Below are 12,857 nucleotides of genomic sequence, written 5' to 3'. Positions count from 1 at the left end.
AACATAGATTGCAACCTGCCAGAAAGTTCATAAGCCTCTTGCTTGTAGAAATTTAAATATGTATAAAGGCAAGAAAAGAATCTGGCTCTAGAATTTGGTTTAGGGCAGAGATGTCCAACCTTTGGACTTCAAATCTCAGAATTCCCATGCTGGCTGGGGAATTCTGGGAATTGAAGTCCACAGCTCTTAAAGTTGCCATGGTTGGGCACCTGTGCACTAAAGTCTAAAAAAATTGGCCAGTATAGTTTCTGAAGCTGTGAGATTAAGACTAAATGATATCCATATTGGGCTTTTTCACCACAGAAACCCAAAATGACCATCAGTAAAACAGATATTCAAACATGGAAATTGCTTTAAAATCAGGCCAAAACAATAGACACAATTTACATAGACTTCTGTAAAGCTTTTGATTCGGTGGTACATGACAAATTATTTCTAAAGCTAAAATTCTATGGCATTTCTGGACTCCTGCATAAATGGATAGCTGCCTTCCTGTCAACCAGACAACAAGTGGTCAAAATAGGAAGCGCTCTATCAAATCCTGTACATGTTAATAGTGGTGTTCCCCAAGGCAGTGCCTTAGGTCCAACACTCTTCATATTTTACATAAATGACCTTTGTGATCATATTAAAAGCAACTGTGTTCTCTTCGCTAATGATGTTAAACTATTCAACACCACCGACAATGCAACTACCCTTCAAAAAGACCTTGACTATGAGTCAGATTGGTCTAACAAGTGGCAACTTCAAATCTCAACCAACAAATGCTCTGTCTTGCACACTGGCAAAAAAAAAAAATCAAAATATAAAATACAAATTAGATGGACATGACCTTGTAGATGACCCTCACATTATCAAGGACCTTGGAGTACTCATTTCTAAAGATCTAAGTGCCCGAACCCACTGTAACAACATTGCCAAAAAGGCATTAAGAGTTGTTAACCTAATCTTACGTAGCTTCTTCTCTGGTAATGTTGTACTACTAACTAGAGCATACAAAACATTTGCTAGACCAATTCTTGAATACTGCTCATCTGTCTGGAACCCGCACTGCATATCAGACATAAATATAATTGAGAGAGTCCAGAGATATTTTACGAGAAGAGTTCTCCATTCCTCTAACCGCAATAAAATACCTTATGCCACCAGACTTCAAATTTTGGGCTTAGACAACTTAGAACTACGCCAACTTCAGTCTGACCTAAGCATAGTACATAAAATTATCTGCCACAATGTCCTTCCTGTCAATGACTACTTCAGTTTCAACCACAACAATACATGAGCAAATAATAGATACAAACTCAAGGTAAACCGTTCCAAATTCGATTGTAGAAAATATGACTTCAGTAACAGAGTGGTCAATGCTTGAAATGCACTACCTGACTTTGTGATTTCTTCCCCAAACCCCAAAACTTTGACCTTAAACTGTCTACTGTTGACCTCACCCCATTCCTAAGAGGTCTGTAAGGGGCGTGCATGAATGCACCAGCGTGCCTACTGTCCCTGTCCTAATATTCCTTTTTACTTACTCTTTTCATGTATTCAAATTATGTTTATACTGTTACCTGTTATCTTCTATATGCTTGACAAATAAACGTATGTTTATGATTATGTAACATGTCATTTCTTTTTCTATTAAAGGGAAATTGAAAGACTTAGCATGTACACACGGAGACTAATCACAGCGCACGAGTATTACCTTGATATCCTACTGTTCTTTCTTAATAAGGCATAATGCTCTTCCTAGGATTTCATAATATTTGTATTTTTTATTACACTAATTATTATAATTATAATTATTCATAACTTCAGTTTGCTGATTGAGACCTAACTGAAGGGTGTGATTATTGCTTAATCTTCCTCACAGACATAAATAAAACAATCATTTCCCCGTGTTTAGCCTCATCAGGTAAGAGTGTCATCGATTCTCCTTTCTTCCAGGTTGCTCTTTCCAATCTTCTGATTCCAAACTGTACTGTAGATTAATTTCAGTTCAATTTTGAATCAGATGGTATTAATCACTGTTGGTGCTTCACTTTTGAAGTCTCTGGCGTGATTTTGCCTTATGGCTCTGGTTGCTTTATAAACCATCCTCCAGAGGCATTCACTATCCGTATCCAGCTGATAACTGGTAAGAGGGGCTTTGTGAAATGAACTATTTTATCCAAATCTTTTTTTCAGTAAAGTAATGAAAGTAAAAATATTTATGTTGTATAGGTTCTTAAACGCCTCTCCCTAGAAAGGGGAATTTAGAGCTGATCTGCAGGGCCAGCATGCCCTAGAGCAGTGATGGCTATCCTTTTTGCTATCGCATGCCAGAAAGGAGGGGCGGGGGGGGTCGCGTGCATTCCCACACCCATAATTCTATGCGCCCCACTCCTGTGCATGTGCATGCAACCCCCCCGACTCCCGGCACGTGATGGCCCAGTAGGCCCGTTTTTCTCTCTCACCTGGCTCCAGAGCCTATCTATGATTCTGGGGCGGGCAAAAACGGCCTTCTCCACCCACCTGGAGGCCCTCCGGAGGCCAGAAATGGCCCGTTTCCCAACTTCTAGTTGGACAGGAACTGACTTTTTTGCTGTCCCCAGCCTCCAGAGACTCCTAGAGAGGCCCGGAAATCAGCTGGTTCTGGCACGCGTGCCATAGGTTCACCATCACGCCCCTAGAGCAATTGTGTGTGGCTAGTGGTGATTGCTTGAAGACTGAAGTGGACAATGTACTGCAGGGGTCCCCAACCCACAGTTTGGGTTGCTTTAAGCTCCCTTTGGGAACTGGGCCAACAAGCAGCAGGTGAGTATACAAACCTTCATTTATACATGAGTGGTAACTAGGTTGCACACACGCGAAACCATCTCAACTTCCCCAGCCCCCCGCACCCCCCCACCACCATTGCCACTGCTGCTGCCAGTCCATGGAGCCGGAAAGGTTGGGGACCACTGCTCTGCTGCATTCAGCCATCGGGACTTCCAAATGGCTTTCTCTTCTGGGCATCAACCTCGTGCCAGCATGAGTAGTGATGTCTAATTCATTGCTACGTTTTAAACTGGTTTCCTTTTTCAAGTAATTCTGGTTTACTGACAGTCACTTTGGTTTCCTGTGATGGAAAAGCCTGGTATTAGGAGAAAACCATTCTGTGGTTTATGGGTGCAATTTGAGGGTTATAATTTGGCCTCGAGTTTCATAGCTTCAAGAACTACACCTGGCCAGTTTCTTTAGCCTCTGGACCAAATTCATAACACAGATCCTTTTTTCTCTTTATTCATATTTAAATTTCTACAAATAAAAGGTTGATAACGTTTTTTGGGTGCAATATATGTACTGAAGTGCTCCATGTTAAAGTATGTTGCTAGCTTGGCTAGGAGCCTCAGGTAGCTACATCTAATGGTGGTGTAAATATGCCTTCTGGTATATGATGTGGAATTCCATTTTTAGAATGACTGGGTTCATATCAGTTTGCAGCTTTGAAGCAAACCTTCGTGGGGTGAAGCTTTATTCAGCGCTTTATATCAGATTTATACTATGCAATCAACTGAAGAAGGGAATACAGATTTCTGTCAGTATGTACCAACACTTTCACTGTAATACACTACCATGCATTGTGGAAGGGAGAACTTACCTGAATCTGAGAAATGTTACCTGGAACTGTCAAGCCTTTTCCCACCCTGCGTTGATCTGACTGACAGTTACTCAGCTCAGGCATGTGGGTGCTTGGAAAGAAAGAGGCCAACATTTAAAACTCCTAAATACCATTTGCAAGCTTGCAGACAGGTATCAAAAGAAAGAACGATAACAGAAGCCACAGGCAGTGGAGTGAAGAAAGGAAGAGGTTCTTCTAGGTTTGGCAGAAGATGCCCCTGGAGGGAGAGGGACCTGGACAAGGTGTGGAGCAGAGGAAGCATTAGCTGGCAGACCCAGAAGCCAGAATATCCACAACCAGGGAGAGAAACCTAAGTCAACTGAAGCTGAAGAAGAACCTACCAAAAAATCCCAGCAAAAAGAAAACGCTATCCTGAATTCTAGAAAATGGTTCAGATGGTGGAACTCTGGGAAAGAGAGCATTCAGATGTGAAGCTGTTAGGCTTTTGAAGCCTGTAGATAAGGAAACGTGGGATGAGGAAGATATGAGCAGCAAGGCATTTTTGTTTTATAAACAAAGTGGTAGAAATTTAGTTAAATATTAAATTAGGCATTAGAGTACACATTTATGTTTGGTCACATGTATATGGATACATACACACCCACCCACTCATGCACATAACACACTGTATACATTTAACAATCAAGCAAGAGAACTAATTTCTGAGACACTCCATTTATTGAGTCTCTTTCTCAATCACCTCATCTGAAACTACTAGTCTGATAGAACTTCTGTGAAACAGTTGCCTCACAACAATCATTGCTTGTAGACAGTCCAAAAGGTTACCAGTGCTGAGTAACAAAGACCACTGAGAACTCAAGTAGGACCAGTAGGAATACACTATTCTTATGTAGGTTGTAACAAAGATTATCCAGCAGTTCCAGTTCCATTGTTCCAGAACAATGCCAGTTCCATTTTATGCCCAGTCCTGAATCTTGACTGAATCCTGGTCTAAATCAGTGTTTTTCAAATTTGGCAACAATAAGAGGTGTGGGCATAATCAGTTCCCAGAATTCCCCAGCCAACACTGTTCTAAATAATTTATAAAATACCTGTAATAGGCAGACATGAGGTAAACCTTCTTTTATTTTCTTTGAGCTATTCTCTTCTGTTGCCATGTGATTATAAAATTAATTATAACCCCCCACACACACACACACACACTTTTCCTAAGAATATGGCATAAAGCCTGGGAACACAGGAAAAACGTTGAATGGAAAGATAATAATTAAACATTCATGCAGGAATAGTTGCTAAAGGCAAATAATTGGAGATCATAGGATGATCATGTAGCTTTACACTCAACATTTGTGGCAGCCAAAGAAAGGCTGTGTTGGAGGCAGGAACAATCTCTTTCTCTAATCCTCACATTTCATGTGTTTTTTAAACCATCACATGGAAGCAATACTGCCTTCTGGCAGGCAGTCAAGGTTTTTGAACAGGATTTTCTAGCGCTGAGCATGAGCAATAACGTGTTACAGCTGGCAGGTATCATGTTATTGCTGAAAGTACAAACACACAAGATTCCATTAGAAGATAAGTGTCACTGTGAGAGGGCAGCAAAGTTGGTGATGTTGGAGACCATGTTTCTCATGTTCTGGAGGCGTAAGAAAAAATGCAATTATTATTTCTAAGCATCCTATAGCACTGTTGGAAAATTAGAGATGTAACAGTAATGTAGAATTTTGCTACAAAGAGAACAGCAAGATTATTTGTGACAAAATACTTTTATTATTTTTACGGGAATTTTATTATTTTGAGAAAACATCATGGAACTTTGAGTTTTGCATATCACATACACACACATGCTCTATCTCCCTTTTAATTGGGGCAGCAATTTGAGGTGCTATGGAAACACCCCAGATAAATTATGTCTTGACTTTCACTTCAAGCGGAAGCTCTACTTGAATATTAGTTATCACTTTGGTGGTGATGACTGGATTGAATGACTGTCACAAAGCCATTGTAGTTTGTTTAGCTTGGGACACGTACTGAAGGATGGTGAAAATGTGCTCGGTCTTTAACAGCAAGCAATTAGATAAGAATTTGGAAGTACTGGGCACTCTGTTATAAAAAGCAAATAAAGATTGCTAGAAGGAAAATACCCATTTATTAATTACATTTGATAAAATATTGTAAGGTGAGCCATTTCTGCTGTAAGAAGTACACTATGTTCTTTGATTTCCAGTGACTTGCCCTAGAAAATTCCAAGTATAATATCTATGGATCATGTGAAATTCATCATCAGTAATCAAATTTCTACAAATTGATCTAACAAAAAACAGATAGCAGCTAGGTCTATTAGATCTCAGTAGCCAAAATCCTGGTAAGCACTAAATGTCATTAAATGTTAAGAGATCTCTGCAGCTTTTTGTTGCTTTCCAACTGTCAATTTTGCTCTAGGTAAAAACTTATAAGGAGAAGGCAGGAGATTGCCCATATGTGCTCCAGACACTGTTTCTCACAAGAAAACTGCAGAACAGTGGTCTTTTACAGATTTGAGCACCAAGAGATGAAGGGATTAGCCAAGTTATTTGTAACTGCGGTGGAACCTTTTAAAGGACACTATGTTTATGAACTTTAATTTAATCTCTTTAGGGAATTGCTTATTAACCATCTTAAGCCTTTTAGAGATCTTTGGAATGACAAGTTGGAAAAATCACCAGATGAGTTTATCTTCAACTCTGAACAAAAGGAACATTAATTATAAGTTTAAGAACTTAAAGCAAATTAAATAAACAGCAAAAAGCTAAATAAAGTTTTAACTGGAGAATAAATGGAATAAGGATTCAGATAAATTCTGAATATTGACTTTTATTGTAAGATTTTGGAATTAACTATAAAGAATAAAGAGTTTCTCCTGGGAATCAGATTTATTTTGGCTACTATAAATCTTAACAAAGATAAGTGACTTTATGATTCTAGATTCTAGAAGCTGGACACTAAAGATTCAAGTAGAAGGATGGAGGTAAAGCCTGTTTTTAATGTCAGTTAGTACTGGAACTTACACAATTACATAAGACATAATAATACTGAAAATATTAAAGAAGACCTTTAAAGAGCTAGAAATTACTAACTGCAATATCAGCAATGTTAATAATGATGTTTGACTCTATGGATAGGATGCGTCCAAAAAATGTTATTGAGGGGATGACAGATGAGGAGCAAACTGCTGATGTATTTTAGATATCATGATGAATGAAGATCTTTATTGGCTTGATGATGTCCATAAACAAGATTTTCTAAAAGATAAAAGCTGTAAAAGCAACTGCTGGCACCATTCTATAGGGCATGCTCAGTTTCATTCTGTAGCTTGAAAGCTGCCAGTACAATACTCCAACATTTGTAGAGCGAGCCACCTAGTGGCTTCTGAGTGCAAAATCCATTATCAAATGAGACTTTTCCTGAGGCCAACTTTTCTTCTCCTTGTGGTAGAAAAAGATAATGCCAGTATTATATTCATACTTACATTCTGTTTTTATTAAATATATATGTGCCTGAAGAGGAAAAAGTCCAGAGAGAACAAATAAAGAAAAAAATATTTCTGTTGTTTCCCAAACTAGTTTTTCTCTGAAAAATTAGTGGAAAAAGGTTATGAAATATTTCTTGGTATGCCCATATTAAACAATGCATGAAATATTTACATATGGAAGAAATAGATTAACTTTGTAAATACACCAAATCAAGAATTAATGTAATAAAGCAAAAGTTCTACTTAGAACCTGCTGTTTCCAGGGTCCTAGATGAAAAAAGAAACACTTTTCTTCCAGCCTTGGAAGAAAACAGCCTGACCTGTTTTAAGTATTCTGGATCTCAAACATTAGGCTGTTCTTTTCTAGCTTATGGTTAAATTCCTAAATTATGGTTGAGTTGAGTTGAATTTTTTTTCAAGCTTATTCAGTCTATAGCCAATCCTATTCATATTGGTTGATATTATATGGGATGAGAAGGAAATCAAGAGTTGAGAAAAAGAAACAGTTAAGTAATATGGCCAGGTTTGATGTAATGGTACATGGGAATGATCTTGGGAAACAGGTGGAAGAGCTGCAAGTTAGACCGTGGCAGATAAGAGGCAGCTGAGCCTGCAGAAGGAAGATGAATATGGCAAACATCTCAGAAGGGACCTCCCTAGTGTCTTTGGTTGTAAATGTGAGAGAGACAGATGTACCTTCAGACTTGAAAGTTTCTCTTAATGCATCCTTGCACTAAAGTTACAGTTAATACTTCTGGGTGTGCTTCTTGTCTGGAAAACCTCCCAAGGCACACACTGACAAAGGCTGTGCAGTAAGGACATCAGAATTCATCTGAGTGAGACCGTGGATTGCACAATCATTGTCATGTACTTCCTTTTGTAGACAGATACAGTGGTACCTCAGTACTCATCATTAATTGGTTCCTGGAGATGCAATGTGTACTAAAAATGATGAATACCAAATACACTTTTCCCATAGGAAATAATGTAGTGAGTCACAAGGCAGTGACACTGACAAGTTCTAGCTTGTGCAAATGATGAGTACTGGGACAAACGATGAGTACTGGGACAAATGATGAGTACCGGGACAAAATTTTCATGTCAAAATGTGTTGAGTACCAAATTCGATGAGTTTCAAAATAGTTGAGTATCAAGGTACCACTGTAATATACAGATGTGTGCAGTTCTGGGTTATACATGCAAGTGTTGTTAATGCTGCAGGACTTGGAAATGGAAAGAATACTTGTATGGTGTTTCTTTGGTTTATTTAAACTTTGGTGTGGGTGCACACCAGGGTTGAAATGCTACCAGTTTGGATCGGTTCTCCGGAACCGGTAGTAAAAAATGTTACCGGTTCGGGTGAACTAGTATTTCCGACAATCAGCTGGGCAACGATCAGCTGTGCCACGCGATTTATATTAGCTAGAATCGTCGGATTTCCTGCTTTCTAGCTAATCTAAATTGCGTGGCACAGCAGATTCTCCCTTCCCCCTCGCTGTTCTACTTACCTTTGCAGACTTGGAAGGCTTCAAAATGTTCCTTTTTTAGCGCTGCGAGGCACACCTCAGGTGCACATGCGCGTGCAAAGCACACTCTCAGTAGCAGACTCACAGAACCAGTAGCAGTCTTCAGAGGATTTCACTGCTGGTGCACACTATGTGCATGTGATTGTGTTTTTATGCTTTGTGCAGGTTTTAGAGGTCTTTTAAAAGGACAGTTTTCGAGGCTGTATATTGCTCTGAAATCTTATAGGAGATTTGTGGTGGTTTTCCTGTGTTACTGAGCCCTCATCTAATTTTGCTCTCTTGAGTCCTTCTGCATGATTCCTCTTAGATTTGTTGCTCTATTGGTTGTAGGACAGTTTGTTCATATTAGGGTTTGTGGTGGTAGTGTACACAGTGCCATGATTTTCCTATGTCTTTAGGGGCTTTTTTTTAGTTTTTAATTATTAAGATAATGAAATACAAAACGAAAAGAAGAAAATGAACAAAAAGAAATTACTATGAAGTGTGAATAAAAAGTAATGTGGGAAAACTTTTAAATGACATATTGTCTCTTTCCCTTCCATTTGTGTCCCCAACTACTAACCACAATTTATATATTTATACTTTTATACTAAACATTAATGTTTGTTGCTAGTTACCGTTTAACTGTTTTCAGCTGTTATTTTTAATTGGTCTCAGAACTTTTCTTCTAGAAACCTTGTTCCAAATGTCTAAGTTTGCCTTGGTGTGTAATGTGCTGCATGTAAGAGAGTCCATCCCAGGGGTGAAATCCAGCAGATTCTGACAAGTTCTGGAGAACTGGTAGCGGAAATTTTGAGTAGTTCAGAGAACTGGCAAATACCATCTCTGGCTGGTCCCAGAATGGGGTGGAAATGGAGATTTTGTAATATCCTCACTTCTCTTGTTCTTTTTGGATATACAGGTTGTCCTTGACTTACAAACATTCACTTAGTGATCTTTCAAAGTTACAACAGTTCTGGAAGAAAAATACAATTCATTCTTTCACTTATGACTATCACAGCATCCCCAAGGTGGTGTAATTAAAATTCAGACACTTGGCAACAGGCATTATTTATGATAATTGCAGAATCCTGGATCACATGATGTCAGAGTTTAGGCAGCGTGACTAGTTTTATGAGATAAACCCAGGAGCAAAACACAGCACACAGCACACAGAGCCTTTAGATAATTAACAGTGGTTTTATCTACAGCTAAATATATACAGACTTATATGTGGTAAATACCTTATCATACAGCTACTGATACAAGGAGAGCAATGAGATACACGACATGAGGAGAAGGGAGCCGCCCTCTAATGGCTTCCCTTATATAGACAGCTTCTGCCCAGCTTCTTAAAGTGGCAGTAAACCTGCTGCCTCATTCCCATTGCATCAGCTTCCGGTTGCCTCCGCTTACAACCTCTCCTCAGTTTACAGCTATTAAATCTACATACCCTGACACATGATCACCATCCCCAACCTGTTTCCAACACGCAAAATCAATGGGAGAAGTTGGAAATTCTATTGTTTCCTATCACTGGATCAAGTTTTGCTCTGGCAGAATGCAATCAATTTAAGAATATTCTGATGGAATATTTGTTTGGACCTGATTTGTTCCCAGCTTGAAACAAAACTCTTTCCCAACTAGAAAAGTTTGCCTCAGAACAGAGAACCACCAGTATGGTGTTCATATCCATAGAATGTCACAGGAAAAATAATTGCCTGCACAATTCTGATTTTTGTAAGTACTACAGACATATCACTACATTTAAATATCTTTTTCAAGGTCTTCACTGCCATCCTACCAAGTGTTAGTCAATAATGTACTTCTTGACTGCTGGTTTCTTTAGAATTGATAATCGATCCTAAAAGGCAGAAGCTACCTATCTGTTCAATATCTTCATTGCGATTTCCGAATCTGGTTCCTACATCTTTTGTCCTTAAGTTGATTTTCTTTATATTTAATCTTATTTGCATTTCTTTGCACTATGCTCCTTGACTTTCATGCCTGGATTATTTGCATTTTCAGATATCAGATTAGCATTACTGGCTTAATGCACATTATTGATGTTTCTTCCGCCAATTTAAAACCATGCTCATCTTTTTCCAATCTAGCTTCCTTCATTATATATTAAGCATGCAGATTGAATCAATATGAAGAGAGTATAGAGTATTGCTTTAGTCCTTTGTCAACTTGGAGCCAGACTGTTTTGCCCATGTTCTGTGTGTGTCAGTCTCCAAAATAGACCAGACAGGAAACACAACAAGATGAACTAACTCTACTCTATTGTGAGGCTACATAAACAGAGTCTTGCAAGTCTGAAAATACAAATATCTCACTGTCTCTTTTTAACCATCTGATAGGGGGATGGATCCTTGCTAGATTTCTGCCATTACTCAGGTGTGGGCTTCTCCCCTTTCTATCTGGTTGTTCCTTAGCATCTCTTGCCCCCATCTTCCAAGATTATTCTCGTATTCCATTTTAATGAGGTCTCCAGCTTCCAGTTCCCTGTTTAGATTTTGCATGAGGATAATGAGATGTTCTGGGATCACCATCAATTTATGAATATTCTACAGCTTGATGTGGTCACTACAATTTAAGACCTTTTTATAGCCAAAGATTCATATGTTGACCTCTTTTTGGCATTCCTTGGCTGTGTGAGTGTACTCCAGAGTGTATAAACAATAATGTCTTTTTTTCTAAAACCAGCTTGAGCATTGTTAGTTCCCTTTCTTGTAGGGCTCTAATTTCTGTGGGATGATCCTAAACATTATTTATTTTACCAGCAAATGAAATTAAGAATATTGGGGGATAGTTTACACTATCTATGAGTTCTTCTTTCTTGGGTACTGATATATAAATAAAGTTTTTCCAGTTGGCCACTATGTCAATTCTCCAGATTTGCTGATATAGTTGATTCTCTAGTGATTCTCTATCACATCTAATGATTCTTCTTCTGTTGCCATATTTAATAAATATTCCATAAATTGCTGTGGCCTTCAGACTTGTTAATGAGTAGAACCAGGGGTGAAATGTAAAATTTGTTACTACCGGTTCTGTGGGCGTGGCTTGGTGGGTGGGTGGGTAATGTGACTGGGTGGGTGTGGCCAACTTTTTTTTTATTTTAACTTTTCAAAGCATTTTTTCTGCAAATGCAAAAAAATGCTTTGAAAAGCCTCTGCCGATCAGGAACACAGCTGGGATCGTCAGAGGCTTTTCAAAGCATTTTTTTAACCACCTCTTCCGCTGAAGAGGTTGCAGGAAAAAAAATGCTTTAAAAGTCTCTCTGATGATCCCAGCTGAGTTGCCTGATCATTTTAAAAAATGCTTTGAAAAGTCTCTCTGACGATCAGGCAACTCAGCTGGGATCGTCAGAGAGACTTTTAAAGCATTTTTTTCTGCAACCTCTTCCGGGAAAGAGGTTGCAGAAAAAAATGCTTTGAAAAGCCTCTGAGATCCCAGCTGAGCCGCGCGATCATCAGAGGCTTTTTTTTTTTTACTTTTAAAAGCATTTTTTCTACTTTTAAAAATGCTTTTAAAAGTAAAAAAAAAAGCCTCTGATGATCGTGCAGCTCAGCTGGGCATGGGTGTGGGGGGGCACAGGGATTTTTGCTACTGGTTCTCTGAACCACCCCCCGCCAGCGCTACCAGATCGGGCGATCCAGTCCAAACCGGGAGCATTTCACCCCTGAGTAGAATGCTAATCTAATTTATCATCTGGTACTAGTTTTCTTGTAGATAAGAATAACTTTTAAGACATTTTGTCATTGCTGCTTCTTGTCTAAAGTAGACAAGAATTGAATGGTCTTTGGGTCATAGTCACTGTGACGAAGATCATGGGAATATGAACTTAGAAAGAGGGAGGAAAAGTAGTAACAATGTAAACTGGAGTTGTGCTGCAACTCCAAAGATGTAGTGTGGCCATCGGATATTTGGTGCAGAACCAGTGGTGATGCTGCTTGCTTTTATTTCAATACATGTCAGTTATTTATTTGATATTTTCTCTTTTAATATGAAAACAATTGTGTTCCTACTACAATCAGTGCACACTCATTTAGAACAACAGAGGAAAACTTAGGGGTCTGTGATTTCCAGTACTCTTTTATTGGGATTGAAACACATATTCTGAATCTGCCATTTATGCACATGATCATTAACAGTGTACAAATATAGTCATCAGAAAACTAGCCATGTCAAAACTGGTAATCTGAAGTGTAAAGGTAAAGATTTTCCTGCCAATCAT

Source organism: Pituophis catenifer, unplaced genomic scaffold (assembly GCF_029215685.1).
Source record: "Pituophis catenifer annectens isolate HBS135680 unplaced genomic scaffold, rPitCat1.0.hap2 SCAF_2, whole genome shotgun sequence".
In the NCBI taxonomy this organism is placed as follows: Eukaryota; Metazoa; Chordata; class Lepidosauria; order Squamata; family Colubridae; genus Pituophis; species Pituophis catenifer.
The sequence above is the reverse complement of the archived record's forward strand: the minus strand, read 5'-3'. Positions refer to the sequence as shown.